The sequence below is a fragment of the Tachysurus fulvidraco genome, chromosome 3 (assembly GCF_022655615.1).
Source record: "Tachysurus fulvidraco isolate hzauxx_2018 chromosome 3, HZAU_PFXX_2.0, whole genome shotgun sequence".
Classification (NCBI taxonomy): domain Eukaryota; kingdom Metazoa; phylum Chordata; class Actinopteri; order Siluriformes; family Bagridae; genus Tachysurus; species Tachysurus fulvidraco.
The window spans coordinates 6,314,576-6,339,481 of NC_062520.1; the positions used below are offsets into that span (position 1 = coordinate 6,314,576).

Sequence of the window (24,906 nt, forward strand, 5' to 3'; positions counted from 1 at the left end):
TTTTACTTCAACTTTAATTTTATTTAAACTTCAATTATGTGCTACCAAACACCACCCCCCCCCACACACACACACACACACGTGTTTTATTCCTTACATAACTGAAATTTATGCACAAGAATTTCCCGCAGTAACGTTTCCTCTTGAACTGTTCTATTTATTCATTTCCTGATGCGGCATCTCTTCACCAACTGAACATTCTGTCATATGGTACTTTCACACAGCTGGGACTAGAGATGTGCAGGTTGTGTGCTTCTACACCACTTGTCTCATCCGGCTGAAACTCTAGATGAAGTGTTTACTCAGATCCTCACTTGATGTGATGCTTGATTTTATACATGAGCTTGTACATACGTGGTACTCAGTGCTCGGTCAGGTAAGTAGCTCATGGAACAAGAGGCATTTTACAAACACACACAAACACACACACACACACACACTTAGTAAGGGGTGACTGATGTAATAGCACTGCAAGGTTACAGCCTCCTCCTGCGTGAGAGGGCAGGGAAGCTGACGCTGTGCATCATGCCTAACAGCCGTGACTGACCCTTTGTTACGTGACCTCGTGTGTTACCTCACATCAAGCACAACATGATCCTAATGTACTGCAGAGTAACTGTCAAAATACTACACAAGGACAAAAAGCTACATTACTGTAAATCTGTGGGTGGGATGATTTTTGCGTACAGTTGGACTAGAACTCACTGTACAATATTATAGCTTTGTGGGTATTTTTTTATTATTATTATCTGTTTGTTTGTTTGTTTGTTTGTCAAGAGCTCACTTTGATTAATAGTCAAACCATTTATTGGTAAGGATTCCCTGCTTTCTTTCTTTCTTTCTTTCTTTCTTTCTTTCTTTATTCATTTATTTTTTTTTCCATACATTGTAAATATTATTTGTTTTTTTTTATTGTTATAATGATTTTTTTATATATCAAAAATGCTATAGGTTACATCTTGTTAATATAAAATTCAAAATAAAAATTTAATTATATAAATTTGTATAAAAGGAAAATATTATATAATATATATATTATATAATATATACATATATTTTGTTTTATTTTTATTTATTTTTTTAATAGAAGAGAGAGAATAGAAGGTTGAGGCCTTTATAGCTTTTTTATTTGTACAAAATCTATCTGAAAAAAAATAAAATGCCATCTTAAATATTATCATGCACTTGATTTTGCTAATTCATGGAACCGGTAGCAGAAAGGTAGCTCTGCCTACAGCTGAAACGTAGGTTATTTGCTCTGCCCCTTTTCTTGGAACATAAAGATGATTTCCAAGAGTTTCAAACAGATCATGATGTAAAAGAACGTCTTATGTTTTAATTTCACATCAATAACAGAGACTTTAATTACAAACTGCCCTTTATGTCTATTAATATTTTATGAAAACTGTTTGATTTTAAATGTAGAAACATTTCTGTAGACTGTTTAATGTGTCAGACTAGGAAGAATGCCAGTTCTGATTATTGCAAATAAATGCCTCAGGCAGTCACAATGCTTCCAGCCCACAGAGAGAGAGAGAGAGAGAGAGAGAGAGAGAGAGAGAGAGAGAGAGAGAGAGAGAGAGAGAGAGAGAGAGGTCTAGCCCAATCCCGTCACAGCAGCATCTTCTCTTTACCACTGATTTCCAGCACACGGTGAGGATAAGGAACACTTGGAACTGCACACAGACGGTCTGAACATGCACTCCGTGATCTGACATCTCCGAGGCTAATTCTAAATGCTGAGGGAATGAGGGGCTGACCCTGGACACCGGCACCGAAGATTACTCCGACCCTCCCATTTGCCCCCTCATTGTTTTTCAATTAATCATAGCCACTTTGTCGTCAAAGTGACACTGACAGATGGCAAGGGCTTTGTTTGGGTTAAAAGAGGTGCGCTGTTGGATGGAAAACGCTTACTCAAGATGAAAAGTGAAATTTGGTCGAATGTGGTTCAGGCCCGAGTGCAGACAAGAGACACGTTAAATCACTGATGTAGTCAAAGAGAAGAAGATAAGTAGAAAAAACGCACGGTGACATTTTGGTGAAAAGAGAATTCTGGTGAATTTTTGTTCTGCTAAAAGCCTCACAATGTCATTTGTGTCAATTCAACAAACAGTTAAAAATTGAATTAGACAGGAATTATATTTAGATCATGTTTACATCCTTTATCAGGTAATAAAATCAGCCTCACTCTAAATAAAAGGTTATAATCATTTGGAATTCTTGATTTAAAAAGTTATTCATAGCTACTATAACATTTGGTATATAACATATAAAAGTTACAATAACGTTTGTAATTTGATGTTATTTTAAAAGTTCACATTCTTAAATTTGGGAAATTTCTGCTTGTACGATTTTGGCACAAAAACGTGAAAGTGATAACTGATTGGAAAAAAATGAACATCATACAAACAATTTTCTAGGGTTTGATTTCTTCAGATCGGTTTTCATGACCCGATTCAACTCTAGCAGTTAAATAAATAAAATGTTAATTTATTTTAAGCTGCTTTCAAATTAAGTTTTTTTTTTATAACCAGCTAGTTCATAAAAACTGTATTGTAACACTTATGTGCAGGAAAGCTGCTTTGAGACAATGTGAAATGCTAAAAGCGCTTCACGAATAAAAAAAATGAATTAAATTGTATTGAATTGTTGTTAAAAATTCTATACAAATAAAATTGAATTGAAAAAAATCATTCAATTGAATCATTGGTAGAAATTTGTAAAGTAAGTTAAAAGAGTGTTTTTTTTTTCCTCCGATGGGTTATAAAGTCAGTTCAGGGGCTTCACAGACAAAGACATGAAAGAAAGAAAGAAAGAAAGAAAGAAAGAAAGAAAGAAAGAAAGAAAGAAAGAAAGAAAGAAAGAAAGAAAGAAAGAAAGAAAGAAAGAAAGAATGGTGAAAATTCTTTAATGCTAATTCTATCACGGTTTTCTTTCCATTTCTGATCAGTATCTAATATTATTCGGTTACCCTTTGTATGTAGTAGAACATCCTCACACACACACACACACACACACACACACACACACACACACACACACACAGGAGGGATGTCAATATAAATCTCACTTACATACACAAAGACACACATTAACATGAACCTCACTCACACACCGAGGAGGAGGAAAACCATCTGCGCTCTCTCGCTCAGCAGACGCTGGAACAGAGGCGTTGATTTTGCTTCTGTCACTCAAACTCTGAGCCGTAGCGGTGATACAGTATATAAATTACGCGTTACAGTGATAAAACTGCACAGTGCAAGGCTTTGAGATGAATTTCTGTATAAATCATGCTCTGTCTCCAGGTTCGGCCTGGAATAAACCCCACCAAAAAACAGGGAAATGTTCGAGTCAGCTTCAACAATGTGACAGAACAAACTCATGTCAAGGGTTTAAATACAACACCGCTGCTCTTATTCTTCTGTGGTTTTGGTGAAATGGCATGTACTGCGAGTGAAAATATCCAGTATGTACTAAACTTATTTCTTTAATAATTAAAAAAAAAAGCAATTCAATAACTTTTTTTTTGTAACATCGTATAATGTGGCTTCTTCAATTTTACTAAATTTGCATATTGCGTATAAATGTTTATATGTACACAAGAACCTTTTTTGTTCAAAATGCCTGTTTTTTCGCACAGTGTTTACAACCCTATATTTTGGCATATTCTACTGTATAATACACAATATACACACTAGTCAACACTATTTTATTACTTTATATCCTTAGCTCTGTGGTTTTTGTTTTTTATGTAGCATCACGGCCCTGCAGAAACGTCTCATTTCACTATGTACTGTACTGCGTCAGCTATATATGGCTGAAATGACAATAAAAGCTTCTTGACTTGACTTGACTTGAGTTTCGGTAAGTAATCACGAGTTAGCGTAGTAGTTCCTCATTAATTACTACTCTTTATATTAAAGCAGTTGATTTTGCAATCAAAACACAAAAATCAAACAAACTCTGTGATATTCTGAGGAATTTGTGATTTTTTTAAGGCATCTTCAACAACACGCATTTGGCAAGAACCGCTCAAAGCTCTAGAAGAAAATCATTACGTACATTAAGAAATCCTTTAAAACAAAAATCGTGTGCTTGTGGTTTAAAAAAAATGAAACATTTTGAAAAAAAATCTGCAGCAAAATCCAACATTTTTTGCTGTAAAATCATGAAGGATTGTTGTCAATGTACATTTATTGGTGCTAGACCTCCCAGACTTTCCAGACTTTCTGATTTAAAAAAGAATGGGAACGAACAGATCTAATCTAAAGAAATGCAACTACGACGAGTAAAACTCGTCATAGTTTTTTTTTTTGTTTGTTTTTTGTTTAATTGCGAAAGTGGAGGATTTTTGCTTTTACATGAAGGTCAGATACATGGATGTCTAAAACGTCTCCAATTTAAGCCACGCCCACATCAGGTTTAAAACTTAAATTAGGTTTTATTTTGATTACATTTTAGGTCGTATTTACTTCATAATTACTTAATAATTCTAAAAGTAGTTCCTCTGCTTTTTAAAAGTTTCTGCTTGCTGGATTATTGTTATTAGTTGACATCTGTTACAGAAAAGACAGGAAGTGAGTGATACAGTAGATGCGTCTGACATGAATATCTTCTCCATACATCGTCTCTTTATGTTCAGTACATGTAAGAAGATACGTTACTTACAATATCCTAACTATACACAAATACACACTATATGCCCTTCCAATTACTTTAACTAGAATTAATGAATAATTCTCAGTTCTTCCTGTATGATATGACTCGAGGTACGACTCTAGAGGTAATTAAATTTAATTGTACTTTACAAATCCTTTACAAGAAATTGAAAAACACATTCGAGTTTTCTTCTAACAAGTCGTTTCGGTGTTAAAGATTACCTATTTAGCATGAGCCTGTAACAAAATACGCTCTTTAGCTTCGTGTGACGAGAAATAACGATCAGACACCTGCAGTTGTTCACAGAGCACTAAAGCATGCTAGAGGCCTGTTAAGTAGCTCCTCATCACCATTAACGAGGCTTTAACTTCCTCCGAAAGCAGGGTATTGATTTTGCATTAGATAAAGACGAGTGATGAAAATAGGAGGTGAAAGTGCAATGACCGGTTCATTGTTAAAAGCACGGCTCCTTATGAACACACACACACACACACACACACACACACACACACACACACACACACTTTCTCTCTCTCTCTTTCAATCTCTCACAAACTCTATATCTCTCTCTCTCACACACAAACACTCTCTGTCTCTCTCTCACACACACACACACACACACACACACACACACACACACACACACACACACACACACACACACACACACCTTGCTTGAAATCTAATTATCTTTCCCACTGGAGTGTGGTGAAGGGACAAATAGGATGACCGACTGCAACATAGATTCTTTGTGTGGACCGCAAAGGTCAAACTGCAGCTAATAGCAGAGGATAAGACAGTGAATTATGAATATAAACTAACCGCATTAGGAAGATATCGGACTGCGGCACAAAAAATGGTGATTAATGTCTCTGTCAGTGATATTTCATGGAGGGTTCGCATCAGGCGGTACTGCTTTTTCCACTTAGTCACCTACACATGAGTGGGAGTGTTTAATGCTACAGAACACATAGGAATACTGTATCAAGCTGATTATATTTGTCATTTTGTATGACTGGTTAAGTCTAATAAGCGTAACTATAATACTGTAAATATGACACATTTATTGGTTAGTCATTACATTAATTGGATATAAACGTTTATATAAATAATCAATGTTATAGACTAGAAATTTTGGCATTGTATATATAAGAGAAATATATTTTGTATATTGTGTTCAATGGATATTTTAACACACACACGCATACATGTGTGTTTTTTTTTTTTCATTCATTCATTCATTCATTCATTCATCCATTCATTCACAGGGAGCCTGTGCATATCTCAGGCTTCATCGGGCCTCAAGGCAGGATACACCCTGGACGGAGTGCCAACCCATCGCAGGGCACACACACACACACACACACACACACACACATACACACACATTCACTCACACAATCACACACTATTTGTCCAGAGATGCCAATCAACCTACCATGCATGTGTTTGGACTGGGGGAGGAAACCATAGTACCCGGAGGAAACCCCTGCGGCACGGGGAGAACATGCAAACTCCACACACACAAGGCGGAGGCAGGAATCGAACCCCCAACCCTGGAGGTGTGAGGCAAATGTGCTAACCACTAAGCCACCCTTTGTTTGTTTAGTTTTTTATGTAGCAAGTAGTAAAAGCTTGGTCTTACTGCATGGTTTTATTATATACAAGTGTTGTTGTTTTGTGCTCAATGGATGATTTAAACACACACACAATATATATATATATATATATATATATATATATATATATATATATATATATATATAGGTATATTAGGTTTTATTCAGCATGGAGTAAAAGCTTTCAAATAGTTTTCATACAGTTTTTAACACATATGTCCAACATGTATATCAATTACCTATCAAATACTATTTAAAGTAGCAGCTTTAAATAAATCTGGGTGAGCAAGCCAAAGGCAAGGTTGGTAAGAAGGAAAAATTCATTGAGATAATGAGATGAGATGGTATGAGAGGGTAACTCACTGAGATGGTATAAGAAAGAAAAATTGAAAGAGAATAAAAACCAGATAGAAAAGGAAACTTCACTGTCCTCCAGGTTGAGACTGGATTATCGGGAATTCACTTTATAGGAAATTAAATTTATTTTATATTCACACTGTGGAGACTGCAGTAGATTTCACATAATATTTTAAAATGATATATGTACCATGTAAATAAGAATGAATGTTATAAAATGTAAACAATAGTATTTAAAGTCCTGGTGTAGGTCACTAATGAGCAAACCAAAGGCAGTGGGGAAAAAGAAAATCCAATACCGTACCTTGCATTAAAGGTATGAACATAATAGAAATGGGTAGTTGACGTGACATGGCTTTTTCACTGTCACAGAAGATAAAACATAATTTATTTCACATTTTCATACTTTAGAATACTGTAAATGGTTAAACATTTTCTTGTTTTATATGATTTTTTTTGTTGTTTTAATACCCAAGTTATTGTTATTTTTTTTTAGAACTTTGAGCCAAATCTCAAAATTGTCCTATGGTGTGACGGTAGACAACATTATTTCATAAATATTACATTTTATAAATAAAGAAAATAATGTTTAAAAATCCCCGTGACCCGAGAAGTTTGGATAAAGCGGTAGAAAATGAATGAATGAATGAATGAATGTTTAAAAATTTTAATGAACACTCCTGGCATAATTGTGTCTATTTCACTACGTGGCCATCACTTTTCATATACATACATTTATAAAAGTGTAGGAATTTCATAAAGTTTGTCACAGAAAAAAATGTCCTTTGGTGTTATGCAAAAACCGGGGCACGGTGGCTTAGTGGGTAGCATGTTCGCCTCACACCTCCAGGGTCGGGGTTCGATTCCCGCCTCTGCCTTGTGTGTGCGGAGTTTGCATGTTCTCCCCGTGCCTCGGGGGTTTCCTCCGGGTACTCCGGTTTCTTCCCCCAGTCCAAAGATATGCATGGTAGGTTGATTGGCATCTCTGGAAAATTGTCCGTAGTGTGTGAATGCGTGAGTGAATGAGAGTGTGTGTGTGCCCTGTGATGGGTTGGCACTCCGTCCAGGGTGTATCCTGCCTTGATGCCCGATGACGCCTGAGATAGGCACAGGCTCCCCGTGACCCGAGAAGTTCGGATAAAGCGGTAGAAAATGAGTGAGATGAGAGTGAGTGAGTTATGCAAAAACCTAATTTTAATTTGGGCAATATGATGGACAAATACATTTAATTTAAAGACCCCACTCAAGGTCATGTGACTGAAGACCCCTATGAAGGCCATGAGAAGTGCACATGGTAAGTATTTCTCTCAGAATTGTTTAAATATTTAACTATGTTTTAAGACCACTGAAGTTGTTAAGTTTTTTTGTCCTTTGGTGTGACACCATTCATCTATTCATGGTGAAAATGATTCTAATTAGTACTTTCATGTAAAATAAATATCACTTTAAGAAAATAATGTTTTAATGTTTTAATGTTTTAATGTTGTGAACAATTCTGTCTCAAGTATTTATTTTATGTTATTTAATATCATTTCTTAGTACTTTTTAAATGTCACACCATAGGACACATTTACAGTATTGTTGAGTGAAAAAGTGAAAAAAATATGTGAAGTCATTGACAAAATGAGTGGCCAGTACTATTTTCTGAAACTGCAGTTTTCATACTCCACAAATATATATGTATTTATATGTATTTTTTCTTAAAAAGTTATGCTTTCAAAAAAAGGTTAGAAAACACCATCTGGTTACATATATATTCTACTGTATTTCCCATCACTGCTAAAGTCCTCGAGAGATTTCACACTGTACCTGGTTTACATTAATAACACCTGAATAGATCATGCTCACTCTACAGCAATCATCTGGCCATTAGAAACACATTTAAATTTTGTATTTTATTAAAAAACTTAATATAATTATGTAAAACATACATAATATTTAATGCTATAAAGAAGCCACACAATGCTTTATTTCAACCAGAGGGTTGTTCACTTCCTTATTCTACTCTCCAGCTTTCTTCCTTTTGCCATCTCAGGCTGGAATTAATAACAGTCAGGCATCTTAATACCCATTGCCTCCACTTCCAGCTCTATATATCCGAGATAGGGTATGTCATGCACTTTAGCAGATGTAATCTTTAACAGACCAGCCATAGAAAGCATGTCATCATATATAATATATTTAGTGTTACATTTAGGTGATTAAAACATTATGATATAATGTAATTCTGAGCCCTGGGTTTGATTCAATGCTTTGGAAATCAATTCTCAAATCATTCTGGATAAACAAAGTGTTTTAAAGTTACTAAATTCAGTCATGTGGAACAGATGTACATGTTTGAATAAAATAAATTCAGGCAGATCATTTTTATTGAATTTGTGTAGTCGCATCGGTCTCTTTAATCATCATCTAAATATAGTAAAGTCAAGCATACTTAGGACAGTCAGTCAGCAAAATTGGGGAGTCATGGATTCTCAGATTCAAATGCAGACTTTTATTTGGCAAAAAAAAAACCCTGGTTGAGGGTGATTGGGGCGTGTGACAAGGAAACATCAGGGGATGATGGGTAAAGTACTTCAGAGAATTATTCCGTGTAGCCGTGACAACCATCAAATACGTATAATACAGCTTTTTCTTCAGGCTTTAAGTTCTTCTAAATCACTGCTATGATGATTGCTGTAAAGAGCTCAATGTAAAATAAGGAAACTGATCTGCACTGACAACTATATAGTACCTTAAATAATCAGTCTTTATAAGTGTGGTGCACAGAAAAGCATCTCAGAACACACAATGCTTAAGGTGGATGAACTTCAACAGCAGAACATCACATCAGGTTGATGTATCTGCTTGACTGTACTGTGCTGTAAGCAGTGTTGGGCAATAATGCGTTACTGTAACGCCGTTACTTTTTACAGTAACTAATACTCTAATGCGTTACTTTTTTAAATAAAGTAACTCCATTACCGTTACTACAGTACTGTATATGGTGCGTTACCCGTTACTTTTTTAAATTAATTAATTTTGGCTGAAGTGTAGCCTACAGCCTAATCTGTTTACAGCAGCGACACATTGTAGGATTGGTGGATGCCAACCTGTAAACACGAAGAAGACGCGCTGTGGGCTTGTTTCCGTTTATTCACGTATGTCGGCAGTAATTCCGAAACACATGGGCTATAGCCCGCCCACACTGACAATTGATTGGTTGACTTACAAATCAGGATTGCCCCCCTCCCTCTATAACGTGTGCTACAAGGTTTGGAGCACATACTGTACTTGAATACTTGTCTCTGTCTCACAAGCGCGCTGTTGCTCGCTCGCTCTAGATTTCGGGAGATTGTAACTAATTTGCGGGCATCAAGGAGCCGCTATCAATATGCGGGAGACTCTCGGAACATATGGGATACTTGGGATGTCTGGTTTTGTGTTTGTAGACCATAACGCATAAAAGTGCATTAGTGGGAGCATTAAAGAATGTTCTTTAAAAAAGTAACTAAAAAGTTACTTTTAACAGTAACGCGTTACTTTTTGGTGTAACTAATCAATAACGTAATTGAGTTACTTTTTGAATGAAATAACTAGTAACTGTAACTAGTTACTATTTTTTAGTAACTAGCACAACACTGGCTGTATGTGTTGCTCTACTGTTGCCTGATTGGCGGATTTAATAACATGGCGGACAGGTGTTCCTAATAAAATGTCAATGAGTGAATATATACAGGTTCAAAAAGTCATAAATGTCGACTATGATTTAATTGTTTAAAAAAGTACCTTAATAAAAAAAAATTATAATTTGGTGAAAATACACCAGTAAAATTATTAAATATCAAATTATTATTATTTTTAGTAGTAGTTTAATAATAATAATAATAATAATAATAATAATAATAATAATAATAATAATAATTTTTACTATTGTTTATTTATTTACTTAGTTAGTTTTTGTTTTTTTTATTTTATCTAGAAAACAAAACTGATTGAAATAAATGAGTATTGAATTTTTTTTAGTTATTTTTTCCTAACCAAATTTCACACACACACACACACACACACACACACACACACACACACACACACACACACACACACACAGATATTCATGATATTTAAGTTGGAAATCAGTTGGTAGAATTTATTTTACACTCGAGATCTGTGACAGAAAGCGAGCATGCCGTATCTGAGTGCCTTTCACGCGGAGAACTCAAGACACCTGTACAGCTGCCAATCATGCTGATTATCTCATCTGTAGTGTTTATCAGGGAAAACGAGAAGCGTGCTCATTTTTGCATTTACATATTAAAATGTTCTGCTAAAGGTTAGCAGGTCTACAACGATCATTTAAACCATCATTTTGGGGTATTTTTCCTCTCAGCTGCTATTCCACCCCACACTCTGAGGAAAGGGTTAATCCCAAAGCCCCATAAGCAGGGTCTGCATAAGGACCGTATAACAGTAGATATATGATACACTTGGGTGATATATAGAGTTCTTTACTGCCGTGATCACTTGTGCTGATAGCCTACAGATGAAAACGACCATCTAAAATGCGTTCTCCTGCAGAATATACATTCTCCTCCATTTGGCAGTCTTTGGTAATGAAATTTATAGAGAAGCCCTTTAAGAGTGTGATTTATGATTATTCATCGGCAAAGGGACAGGTAATCAAGCAGAGACACAAAAGCAGGGGGCGCAAAACACTGGCACATAAAAACAACCAGGATCGAGATTGGAGCGCTGAAGCCGAAAGACATTTGTCCAAGAAAAGTGCTTTGGTGGAGAGCGGCAGCGGCGGCGGCAGTACATCTGTGAAATGGGCTCCTGTGAGTGTTTATTAATCAATAAGCACATTGGGATTCATCAAACCATTACAGCCTGAGCCTTGTTTTAAACATCCTCCTGAATCAGGGGTTCTCGCTCTCTCTCTCTCTCTCTCTCTCTCTCTCTCTCTCTCTCTCTCTCTCTCTCTCTCTCTCTCTCTCTCTCACACACACACACACACACACACACACACACACACACACACACACACACACACACACACACACACACACACACACACACACACACACACACACATACTCCACACTGATCGCCAAAACCTTTCCATGCTCTAGTCACTGTTTGTTCTTCAAATGATTCTATTCAGATCTCTTTCAGAAAGGAAAGACATTCTTCTCCTTCTTTTCTTCTCCTGCCACTTCTTCTTCTTCTTTTTCTTCTTCTTCTTCTTCTTCTTCTTCTTCTTATTATTATTATTATTATTATTATTATTATTATTATTATTATTATTATATGGTAGTTTAAAGGTTTAAAGCCAGAACGTAGTTGTTTGTTGGGTGATCTTTCTAAAAGTGTCTCAGAAAATCTGAGGTTTTAATATAATTCTTTTCTGGAGTTTCTCAGAAACTATTTTTCAGAAGTGCGTTGTGATTTTCTGTACTTCAGACGTCTAGACTTGAAAGGTAAGGTTAGGGTTCTAACTTTAACTTTTTTTAATGAACATATGTGACAAAAAAATAATTCACAGTCCTTGATTCATTTTATCTTATTCTATATTAAACTTTTTTCTCCAAACAGTGTTTCTGAAGCCATGGGTACAAATGTTTTAATGAGTCTAGCTTTCACTATTAGATTGACTAATATATGTGAAATATCACTCAAGTCCTTGGATTTAAGTGATTTCTTTTGATGCAAGTATACTCTCTGGAAGAAGTTAGTAGAACAGATTCATGTTTATGTTTTCAGGATTTATCAGAAATTAAAGAAGCTAATTATAATATATGCTACTCTTGAACACTCAGAGTTTCTAACTGCTTATTGTTTGTGGATCAGGTTGGAGTTTTAAATGTATAGTGAACTTATAAAAGACACTGATTAATAAGTTGCTCATAAGCTCTTGGTTACAAAAATTCCACTTGACTATACAGTTGTAGAAAGATAATTATTTATTAATATTATATATATATATATATATATATATATATATATATATATATATATATATATATATATATATATATATTAATTATTTAATTTATCTTAAATCAATCTTTATATTATTCTAAAGGTATAATATACCTTTTTGTTCTATGTTTATGTTCTGAAAAGCTGCTTTGAGACAATGTCAATTGTAAAAAAAAAAGCGCTATACAAATAAACTTGAATTGAATGAATTGAATTGGGGTACTCCGGTTTCCTCCCCCGGTCCAAAGACATGCATGGTAGGTTGACTGGCATCTCTGGAAAATTGTCCGTAGTGTGTGTGTGTGTGTGTGTGAGTGAATGAGAGTGTGTGTGTGCCCCGCAATGGGTTGGCACTCCGTCCAGGGTGTTTGTTGCCTTGATGCCCGATGACGCCTGAGATGAGGCACAGGCTCCCCGTGACCTAAGGTAGTTTGGATAAGCGATAGAAAATGAATGAATGAATGAATGAATGAATGAATGAATGAATGAATGAATGAATGGATTGAATTGAAAATAAATATTTTTAATCCCGCTCTCCAGTGTCACCATGATGAGGAAAGGTTGTCTTCTGATCCTGGTTCCTCTTAAGGTTTCTTCCTCATATTTTCTCAGAGACGTTTTTCTTGCCACCATTTCCTCAAGTCTCCTAATTGTGCATAAATATATAATAAATTTTAAACTTTGTGACTTTGTGACTATTCTAATTTATTATTATTATTATTATTATTATTATTATTATTATTATTATTATTATTATTATTATTATTATTTCTGTCAAGCTGCTTTGTGACAAATAAAATGTATATGTCTGTATTAACTTCCCAATCACCCCTCCACCTTTATCATACTTTTTGTGAAACAAAGAAACCAACAAAGAAACAAACAAAGAAAGAAACAAACAAATAAATAAATAATCTGTAGCATCATCACCAGTATATTATTGTATTTATGACTGAAATATTCATACTCGTTCATGTCCTCTAGGAGGCGCTGTTGGATGAACCACAGCAGCAAAAAGTTCTGTGTTTCACTGAGGGGTAATAAATAGAAGAAAACAAAAACAAAGGTCCATGCAAAGAAACCTCACATGACTAATCATCAACCAAGTGAATGTCACTGAAATCATTTCCGAAGCGTGTGTTCGGGAGTCTGAGCGACTCTGCTATCAAAGCACTTCACTTTAATTAATGTTTAAATCCACATTTCTATCAAGCTCGGATTGACGCATGCTCGAGTTTGGACTTTTATTGAGTAGCTGTAGTCAGATAGAAGAAAGGAAATGTGTGAGATCGGTGAACTGTGCGGGATTAAACTGGCTTTATACTGAAATACAGGTCTTCCATCTACACAACAGATTCATTTTAACACGATGCTTGGAGTTTACTGTAAATACATTTATCATTCATTAATGTGTTCATTAAGTCATTGATGCATAGATAGATAGATAGATAGATAGATAGATAGATAGATAGATAGATAGATAGATAACATAACATGTTCTATGAGAAATTGGGGAACCAGACATGCACAGAAATAGATGTTAATGCAGGATGAATCAGTTTTCAGTTTCCGCGCCGTCACTGTTTTGTCTGTGATTATTATTCCATCTGGACACTGTTGTCGTTGGTTACTACCGAGACAAGAGGTGTAGAAATTGTAAACTGTAAAGAAAATCGTGTTAACAGAGCTGCACCACAAAGTCGGTTCGTGTCTGAGACTTTGATCTGGATCCCGTCAGTTCTCACGTACCTGTTGGCTTCACGGTGAGAGGGAAAAAAGGAGTGAAAGCCATCTTGCTTTATTTAACCCAGTCTACCTGATGCGATAGGAGGCCTGGCTGTGTGACGATGATAACCGAGAGCCGAACATGACATATAGTTTGACAAATGGCATGTGTGTGTGTGTGTGTGTGTGTGTGTGTGTGTGTGTGTGTGTGTGTGTGTGTGTGTGTTCGTGTGTGTGTGTGTGTGTGTTCACATGTGTATACACTTCTGTTTTTGTGAAGATAAGACCCATCAGTCATTTGAGAGATGCAAAGCAGATAAAAACAGACAAGCTTCACCGTTTGCCCATGTGACCGTTTCTGCTAAACACTTAAAGATGTCCGGCTCTTTTTCTGCCTTGTGGAACTCATTCTGGTCATTAATAATAGATGCTTAGCTTTGAAGGCTAATTTGTGTTTTTTTTCCATCCCATTTAGCATTTCAAAGCTTAATTCATTCCAGTATCTTATGAGGCATTTCAAATTGCACATTGCACTCTTTAAAGGTTTCACTGCAACCTTAAAAGTGTGTTTAGCAGCGATAAAACTGTAAGGATTATGACAGGTAATGAAATGCTTGAATCTCTGCGATCATGATCTCGCTGACGTAATCCTGACTGCACCTTTGTACTTTGCGAACAACTCCAAGAAAAAGAGCTATCATCTATCATTATTTTTTTTTCGCTTTGTGTTTGCTACATTAGCATGTAAACTGTTATAGATCAAAGCTGATGCATCCGCAACAGAACCACGTGATTTGAGCAATTATTTATAATACTAACATTTTAAAGTCATTAGTTTCCATCAGATGGCTCTGAATCCTGAACTCTGGGTAACAAAACCTCCATTTTTCTGTGACTGTACTGCTGTAATGTGTACTATGCTTTTCAATTATGAAATGCAATCAGAACGTGCAAATTATTTCAACTTACTTTCTATTTGTTGTCTGGGATTAAATGATACAGCACTACACCATTGTCCTGTTTACAACTTAGGTAATAATTTATCAAGTAAAGATTTCTAAAGGTGTCTAACCTTTGTCTAGTAATTTTGTACAAGTTGTAAAATAACTCACCCTAAGATCACTCATACTGCTAATATAATAAAATATAAACTATAGATATAATTTCAACAAATAAAACTTCTTTTTAACAATTTTCATAGTTAACAGTTAAAATACATTAAAATTTCAAACTTTTCCATTGGATCTTGGGTATCAGATATAAATATAATTATTATAATTTCCAAATGTTTTAATACATGCTAAGATATTTATTCATTCAATTAATTGTTAAAAAATCATTTTTAAAAAGCATCTTAGCAAGTGAAGATAATTATTATCTTTAATTTCTTAATTTATTGTCAGAAAACCGGGGTTAAAAACAGACCCAAATGCAGGATAGCAAAAAAAAAACAGATTTATTAAACAAAACCAAACACAGACACAACAAAGACAAAACAAAAGTCGAAATAAGACAAGTATTAAATACTAAAGACAATTAGTCACATAAGGGACAGTTGTGCTGAGTTGGGAAAAAATAGACAAGGGCAGGGCAGACATGTGAACACGAAACGTGAACAAAAAGTACATGGCCAAAGTCTGGGCTAGACCCAATCCCGTATCATTCCAAGGCACACAGCGGTGCAGCCGGAGAGGGCAGAGTGGCGTCCACAGCTGAGCAGAAGAGCCGAGCGATGTCCACAGCCGAGGAGAAGCGACAACCCCCGACACGCAGCAGCCAGACACCATTCCAGAAAACCAGAGGGGGGGGGGGGGTCCTCTGCCACGGATCAAAAAATAAATAAATAAATAAAAACGATCAATAGGGCAAACATACAGGCCTGCAACACCCCCCACGGACATGAGCAGAATATCTGGCAAAGAGTGTCCGCAGTCAGCATGCGTAAATAGTGTGGCGAAGTATAAAATGGTATCCATCCGGAAGTACCACAGCCAAGATGGCTGCCGCCATGGAAGTGGCCGCTCCACACTTGATTGAGCGAGCAGACTATGGCTACTGGGTTGAGTATCCTGGAGATGGCAAATGGTCTGACAAAGCGGCCTCAGAGATCCAGGTAAAGGTCTGAAGAGTGGAGGTGAGCCATTGAAGGGTGGCAGCTACTATGCTGAAGCCCTGTATAAACTGCCGGTAAAAGTTGGCAAACCCTAAGAACCTCTGAAGCTCCTTGCGAGACCTAGGACATGGCCACTCTCTGACCGCCATAATATGAACTGGATCCATCTAGATGCTGCCTACTGAAAGAACAAACCTCAGAAGGTCTGGGTGACATGAAACGCGCACTTCTCAGCCTTCAGAAACAAATGATTCTCCAGCAAGCATTGCAGCATGGTACAGACATGCACTTGATGTTCCTCTTGAGAGTGGGAAAAGGTGAGTATATCATCAAGATAAACAAAGATGTACTGACGTTAGTGAGGCCGAAAGGCATGACCAGGTATTCATAGTGGCCAGTGGGTGTGTTAAAAGCAGTCTTTCACTCATCGCCCTCCCTGATGTGCACCAGATGATAGGGATTCCGGAGATCTAGTTTGGGGAAGATAGTGACCCCTGAAGCAGTTCAGTGGCTGAAGACATAAGAGGCAGCGGGTAACAGTTCTTGATAGTTATGGCACTAAGTGCCCGATAGTCAATGCAGGGTCGCAGCAAACCATTCTTTTTACCCACCAAAAAGCAACCAGCTCTAGCCATGGAGGAGGACGGGTGAATAAGACCGGCAGACACCGATTCCTGAATTTACGTAGTGGTGGCTTCCCTTTCCGGCCCAGTGAGGCTGAATAGACGACCACAAGGAGGAGAAGTCCTGGGAAGGAGATTGATGGTGCAATCGAATGGTCGGTGAGGGGGTAAGGAGGAGGCCTGTGCTTTATTGAAAACCATCTTGAAGTCATGGAAAACTGAGGGTACTGAGCTGAGGTCAGGAGAATCAGTGAGGTCAGAGGAAGGACTGGGAGCAGTAGGCCAGAGACAGTGAGATTGACAATGGGTACCCCACTCGAGGACAAACCCTCTGCTCCAGTCCAGAGGAGGATTATGTTGGCAAAGCCAAGGGAAGCCCAACATGACATGTGTCTGAAGGGAAGAAATAGACAAGTGCAGGGAAGACACGTGAACACCAAACGCAAACAAAATGCACATGGCCAAAGTCTGGGCTAGATCCCAGATTTATTTTTTATACATTTATACATTTTATACATTTATTATACAAAAAAAAAAAAGATTAATTTCTGTCAAACCAAATATATGACTAATTATTTAATAACCAAATAATTTATAGACATTTGTTCTAATTTCAAACTTTATCGATTATTTTAAAAATTTTAATCGTATTTTGTTTTTAAAAAATTCTATAATAATATATAGAATAATATACATAAAATCTTGTCTTTTTACTTTATTGTAAAACTATATATTTTTTAGCTCTTTGCAGAATTCTCAGATTATTAAAGCTGTGATGTTTCCTGAAACAGCATTGGCTGGATTTTTGATGTTTCTGCTTTTGAAGCTCATTTTTGACTTAACAGGAACACCAGAGTGGTTTGACATTAAGGAAAACTATGAAAAAAGACCCTGTTCCTTCTCTCATCAGTTTCCAAAAAAAAAAGCTTTTCTACAATTCGTCATTTTTAACTCCTTTCCTCTGCCTGTTGCTGAAACTTCAAGGCATTTAACTTAAAACTGTCGGTTTTTTTGCTTAATTCTATTTTCTGCTGCTTCATATCTCTCTCCCTTTTTCTCGCTCTCTCTGTTTCTCTCTCTGGTTCTTTCTCTTATACTATCTCTCGTTCTCTCTCTCATTCTCTCTCTTGTTCTCTCTCTGCAGAAGTATGGCACTGATTACAACTGTAAATTACTCATTTTTAGTCTTGCCTTGAGCAACCAAACTATTTTTTTTCTTCGTTTCTTTCTTTATCACTCTCTTCCGTCTTGCTGATTCTCTTCCAGGAGCATGTTTGATGCTGCGATGCCGTGATTACATCTCCATGGTCCTTTAGTTCCTGCAAGAAAAAAAAGCAGTCAAGTAAATATGCCCAACTTCTTCACAGAAAACTGTATCGTTCCCCTAATAAATATGTCTGTTTCTGTATAGGTTAGTCTTAATTACAGTTAATGCTCAAAGTCAGCGTACTGCCTTTAATGTGCAATCTGTGATCTATTTGTTTTTGCTATTTGTGAAATCTGGATTTTTTTTTTGAGTGTCTTGACACTGAAGTGAAATTTACACTCAGTAATGCCTAAAGAGAGAATTTCATGAAGCCTTACACCGTCCTTGGTGCCATTTAATTATTGTGGAATTCAAGCTTTTATTTCTGCATATGTATGAAATAAAAATTCGATTCAATTTATTTATTTATTTGTATAGCACTTTTAACAATGGACATTGTCTCAAAGCAGCATAACTGAACACAAGACATATAGTACAAAAAGTTTATTAGACAAAGATTAATATAATACAAAAGATCAATATTAATATTAAATTTATATTTAAATGTATTTGTATTTATCCTTAATGAACAAGCCTGAGGTGACTGAGGTGACTGTGGTGAGGAAAAACTCCCTTAGATGGAAGAGGAAGAAACCTTGAGTGATCCTCATCCTCATTTGGGTGACACTGGAGGGTGTGATTATAAACTGTTATAAACACCCGAGACATGTTTCAGTTATTTCACAGTTTTATTTGAGTTCTTGATTAAATTTCTACCGAGTTCTCCAGCAACACACAAAAATCGTGCCTTGAAAATCGTTTTAAGGAATTTTTATACACACCAAAATATCACTCCAGCCTCATGATTCCTCAGCATTTGATTTTCTCCGGTTCTCTGATCACTGGCTCCACCTCTCATCACCTGTTTCAGGTTCACAAGCAATCAAGCAGGTATAAGAAGGCTGAGATTTGTTTGCTTCTTTGTGTTTTTTACTTGACCTTCTGTAATTTCAGCCTGTATTCCTCACTCCCTGTTGATTGTTTGTGTGCGACCCTGGTTTTTTTTGTGTGTGTGTGTTTGAATGTGTTGGTCTAGAACTCATCCCATTTCCTGGTTATGACCTGACTTTCTGTTACCTGTTTTTTAATAAACATTGCATTTGCATATATCTTTATTTATTAGAGCATAGCTGATAGTACTTTTCTTTTCCTGATATTAATACCTGAGTGATCTTGTTTACAAATAACAGTTTTGAAAAGAAAATGGAATTTACAAAAAAAAAATCACACATAATATATAACAAATAGCAAATTTAATAAAGAATGAACTATGAATATAATTTAAAGATAATTCCTAGCAAACTACATACATACATACATACATACATACATACATACATACATACACACATACATACATACATACATACATACATACATACATACATACATACATACACACATACATACATACATACACACATACATACATACATACATACATACATACATACATACATACATACCTCTTTTTCCCTTTTTTAGATAAAACATTTACAATTCAAAAAGTTCAATACAGTACCAATCTTGAATGAATTATGCATATATAATATGTATTTGCTAGGATTTATTTTTAAATTCTATTTAGATTTTTTATTTCTAGAACTTTACAATAAAAAATAAAAATAAATAAAAAATCCAGTTCAGTTCTGATCTTTCTTACTTGTTCTGGTGATGTTTCTTATGCGATCTGATCAACACCAAAAAAAAACAAAAAAAACAAAAAACATAGCATTTGCTGCCTAGGGAGTCATAAGGCAACATGAGCAGGAGAAAATTGTGACAAATTAAAAGACAAGTCGAACTTCAGTAGCGGCCTCCCTCTATTACGATGTGTCAGCAGGAATGATTAGGTTATACACTGAGATTAATGATTCTCATGGAACAGGGTCATCAGCTGGACTTCACAAGGTGGTAACTAGAGTGTCGTAGAAATCACACTGAGGGTGTGTCACACTGTGAGAAAAAACTAAGCACAGGCCAAGATTCACTCATACTGTTGCTAAGTGACGGGTGATGACCTGCTGTTTTAAACTCCGAGTTTTATAAGTCAATATTTTAAAGTGTAGGCTATTACCAACTTCAGCACCCAGCTCCACAATGAGACTAATGAATGATTAATGTCCAGTAATTTTCTGTCAGAATGGTTTTGTTGAGTTTTGTGACGTTTCCCTGTTTAGCGGTTGAGGAAAACGTCTACAGAAGGCTTGAATGTGGTGTAAGGTACAGTATGTAGGAACAAACAGCTCTTTATTTATCCAGTTATTCAGTCAGCCAATCATGTGGCAGCAGGACAAGGCATGACATCATTATAGGGGCGAAGAGCTTCGGTTAATATACACACGAGACAAAAGATTGAGGGAATTAAGTGATTTAAGGGACTTTTACCATGCACTGGTGGTTGATGTGATATTGTGAGCTGGTTCAGAAACAGCAAAATCTATAGAACAACAACAACAGACATCCAGTGAGAAGATGTTCAGTAAGTGAAAATGCCCTCTTGGTGAGAGAGGAACATGGTAACATAAGACTTGTTCGATCCAGTGTTTCCATTACAAATTTTTCTAGATTTTTCCCACAAAGGTCTTTATTATAGAACAATACCATTGGGTCTAAAGAGTGACAATAGCACAAGGGTTAACTAACTAAAAGTATAACAAACTTTGATATGGATTGGCTAGATAAGCAGAAAGCCACACCAGGATCCACTCCTGATGGCCTGTATTCATAAAGATTCTAAGAATGATCTCAGAAAGCTTCTAATTTAGCTTAAAATATTTAACTATGAATCTTATTTTGTGTCGGGGCTTAACCTGTTACTAGGTATGACACATTATTTGAAGACTCTGATTGGTTGTCCAATAAAAAAAATAGATTTTAAATCTGCTCTGTTATAAACCATCACTTTGTCTCTATGTTAAGATATTTGAGTCTATATCATGTAGAGATTACGTTCATGACCAATTATATTAAAGATGCTCTAATCTGTATGTTATAAATGTAATAAATGTAAATGTAAACATCTCCGTCACAGAGCAGAAATGTCATAATGACAAATTATATTATACATAATATAATATTCAAATAATGATGTTTTAGAAAGATTATCATATCTCTAAATGCAATAGTGGCAGAAAATACATATAAATATATACGGTCACAAATACAATCCCTACATGATCTAATCTGTATCATCTCATTAATTATTATTAGTAAATATTAGTGGGAAAAGGATTTTTATTCCTCCCAAATGAGCTTCCAAAGTACTTGACATATGAGCATTTTTTTTAATTAAGGTGCAATAAGGAAACGATTCATTAAATATAGAAAACATATAATAATTATTCCAGACCCATTCCTTCCATATGGGTTTAATTCAATGTGACTTGCATGACAGAATTCTCATTATTATTCCAAATTTATGACTCATACAGTCATGCTGTACACCTTGGGACCATCTTCAGCATATATATGCTGATATATATATATATATATATATATATATATATATATATATATATAATGTGTGTGTCTGTGTGTATTAAATGCTATAACCACACAGAGGGAAAGCTATTTATATGAACTGTCTATGTATTTCAAATAGACTTTTGGGGTAGCCTGGGACCTGAGTGGAAATAGAATATATTTTAGATATTGTACTAAAATGCTGAAAGTTTACACAGTTACGTTGAGTGACATGTAGGCAAATTGCTAATGTGTCACCTGATCATTCATAAGATCGCAAAAATAGCACAAGCAAATAATGCACTGGGGCACCACTGGAGTCCTGACAGCCACATGAGGCTAAGAATAAATAGCATCGCTATTAATGTAGCATGAAGGAGCACAATAGTCTGTAGTGGGAAATGTTCTGGGAAGTTACTTACGTTGGAGAGATTGATGCTGCAAATGCATTTTTTTCATTATATATATATATATATATATATATATATATATATATATATATATATATATATATATATATATATATATTTGAAATAAGATCTTTGCAGAGATTTAGTTTTGTAGCAGTCAGTACTTGCAGTACAACGTATCTGGAAATCCACCATGATTAGCTAAAAGATTTGGGGAAATTTATATTCTGAATAATTAATAGACATCTTTTCTGCTTCTAGACCAAATGTTTCTAGACCAAATGTCAGACATCTATATTATTTATGCTAGTTATACTAAAAGTAGTTATACTATAAATATTGGTTTAAAAATCCAGACACATACACTGCTAGTCAAAAGCTTTTACATACCTGGAGTAGTTTTCTTTTTGTCAGGAGTTTAACGTGACTGCAGATTTTTAATGTACGGAGTACAAAACACCATCTAAAACTGTGAACTCAAGACACCATCTAAAACTGTGAACTCAAGATCCAGGATACAAGACAATGGTTCACATGGCAATTGACAATGCGATGTCGAAACACAGGAATTTATACTGTATAATTGTCATGACTCAGCCCGGACTTTGGCCACGTGCAGTTGTTTGTTTATGTTCCTTGTCACGTGTCTAACCCGCCTTCGTCTGCTCCTCCCTGTCTACACACCTGTTTCCTATTGTGATCACCGTGTCTATTTACCGTTACTGTGCCGCGTTGCCTTGTGCATCGCTGAATCTACTGTTGTCTTTGTCCTGTCTCTAGTCCGTGTGTTGTTTCATGTCCTTTTGTTATTAAACCCTATTGATTTGGCTATCCTGCGTTTGGGTCCGCTTCCTTACCACTCGTCATGACAATAATGGTGCTAATCAGGGTAAAAATGAGACACAGGTGCAAGCTATTAGGATACTGGATATGGGACCTATAAGAAATAGTTACTACGATGCATATTTTATCACGGGTCACTCACTGTTGGCAATGAAAAGCTTTGCCAGCATTTATTCCAGTTTTACTGTGTTTCTTGTCTCTTCGTGAGAAGAAACGTCATAGAGTGATTCTTTTACTTACATGAATATTATCTAACTGAGCTGGCCTCTAACTGATTTCAGACCGAGATTTTGAAGCGTTTGGGGAGTGTCTATAAAATGACTGACAAGAGGAACCTCCAAACACAAACAAGCACTTCAGACTGTAAAGCATTATTCTAAGCAGGTTTTTAAAGATTTATTTATTTATCTGAGTTCATGCACATTATTTTTGCAAAATACTCAAATCAACCATTGCCTCATTGCCTATAAACTTTTAAAGTTGTAATGTTTTGTTTTAGGTACCAGACTTGGATTTTCTCTAATTAAATAAAAATGTTTCTGTCACCAAATGACTAAAAAATACTGACAGGTGATTAAACTTGAACTACTGTAAAGAAAAAATATTGTAGCAGACATGATCAAATATGTAACGAGAAACAATATGCCATAATTCAGTAAGTGTAGTTTTTGAGTGTAACTTTACAGTAAGATTGACAGATTATCTTTATTGCTTATGGAGGAAAATACTGAAATTGGATAAATCCAAACTGGTGACCTTTACGTTATGGGTCCATAACACTCCCCTTACACCACTCTGCTAGCCACACACCCAAGATGGGACTCAAACCTACAGTCTCTGGATTTGGAGATTTGTGCCTTATATACGTTAGGCCACTGGGGCTCTGCTATATATGACTGGAAAAAGTTACTGAATAATGGATTGTTTTTTCACCCCATAAAATTAGCATTTCTGCAAAGTGTTTGGTTTGGTCAACTGAAATACATTACTGGGTCTGCATCGGGTAGATAATAAGTCATGAATTATTATCTGTCCATTATATTCTCCAACATATTATCCATAAGCCTCAACCCTATGAGGATCCTGTGGCATCTAGAGATGTTCCAGCTCCAGTTAGAATCTGCTACATGAGGATTTGCACATTCAAAGAGAAGATGCCAACTTCATGTGGTCTTTGACATCCTCATCAATACACAATTGTCAGACTGTATCTGATTGTAGAAAGAACAGTTTAAAATCACACCCTCCAGTGTCACCCATATGAGGATGAGGTTCACATTTGTGTCTGGTTCCTCTCAAGGTTTCTTCTTCTTCCATCTAAGGGAGTTTTTCCTCACCACAGTCACCTCAGTCATCAGGGATAAATACAAACACATTTAAATATAAGTCAAATATTAATCTTAAACTTTTATATAATATCAATCTTTGTATAATATTAAACTTTTGTATTGCATTCCTATGTTTTGTAAAGCTATCAGCAGTCATACAGTATGTACGATGGATGATGAAGGACAAAACATTCATATAGGTAGATTTTATATTTTATATCTATTATGCTTTATTATCTTACAGTTAAGCTATTTTAGAAAACAAATAAACAACCAAAAACTACGGTTAGGGTTAGGGGTTAGGGTTAGGGGTTAGGGTTAGATTATCAAATAGGCCACGCCTACCTGATGATGCAATATCTGTTACCCTGTTCTGAAATCCCTGGAAATAAGTGCATCCCAAAGGTATTTCAGTAGATCAAACCAAACACTAATAGAATTAAAATAGATATCTGTATAAAAAAGTGCAATTATGTAGTGATTATAGTTTTGTA

At 35.7% G+C, this 24,906-nt stretch overlaps 1 long non-coding RNA gene across 1 annotated transcript; it reads right to left on the bottom strand.

The window, feature by feature from the left end:
• Nucleotides 1–15,732: 15,732 nt before the first annotated feature.
• LOC113644250 lies at nt 15,733–22,789 on the bottom strand. Its single transcript, XR_007140069.1, has 4 exons — nt 22,632–22,789; nt 20,755–20,806; nt 19,149–19,228; nt 15,733–18,379 (listed from the first exon to the last, which is right to left on the bottom strand). It is a non-coding gene; the product is annotated as an uncharacterized LOC113644250 (long non-coding RNA).
• Between the last annotated feature and the right edge of the window lie 2,117 nt (nt 22,790–24,906).